Raw genomic sequence first — 859 nt, forward strand, 5'->3', positions numbered from 1 at the left:
TTTTTGGGAGCAATATTGGAACCAATCAAGATGCCCCTGAAGAGATGAATGGATCAGGAAAATGTGGTATATATAAACAATGTAATTTTATGCTTCTATCAGAAATAATGACACAGCCCCTTTCATAATAAAATGGAAAGACTTAGAAGACAATCATATTATGTGAAGGAAGCCAGACTCAAAGAAACCTAGGTTCCATGATTTCCCTCATTTTTATTAATTAATATATGCTTAGGATAGTCCTTAAACTCTTAATATTCCCTGTTTTCTCTCCTTTTTCCTCTCTTATTCCATTTGTGTGTGTGCACACACACACACGCCCACACACGTACACTAATGAAACTTGACTCAGAGCCTCAAACTCTTGCTTGGTTTTTTTCACTCATGATTGACTGAGTCTGTAGTATTTGAACCAAGGATTAACTCTATCTTTGATTGAATAATTGAACATAAATGTCTCATGGATTGCTACCCCAGCCATCTGTGAACCATGATATTCCAATCTCAGGCTCGTGACTATCTAGGAATAGGGAGGAAGCACTGGCATCCAGCTCTATTGCCAATTGTCTTTTCTTTGTTTTGTTTTTGTTTTTTGTTGGTTTTGTACATCCAAAATGTGTAAGGAAAACAAATCTTTTGTAATAAGGACTACTCCCATAAAATGTGTGTGGTTTAACGGTTACCTTAATAATGTTGTGCTTTTGCATCCACATTATATGATTTGATTTTTTGAACTCTATTGTTGTGAACAGTCAAGTTACTTATATACAATTTGAATCTTCTGGTCTTGGTTTTATAGTTTGTTAGGTGTTTCCAAACAGAATTTATCAAGGTTTAACTCTGTACTACTGAAGCAAGA

The sequence above is a fragment of the Dipodomys spectabilis genome, unplaced genomic scaffold (assembly GCF_019054845.1).
Source record: "Dipodomys spectabilis isolate Male_0828 unplaced genomic scaffold, ASM1905484v1 ptg000151l, whole genome shotgun sequence".
NCBI lineage: Eukaryota > Metazoa > Chordata > Mammalia > Rodentia > Heteromyidae > Dipodomys > Dipodomys spectabilis.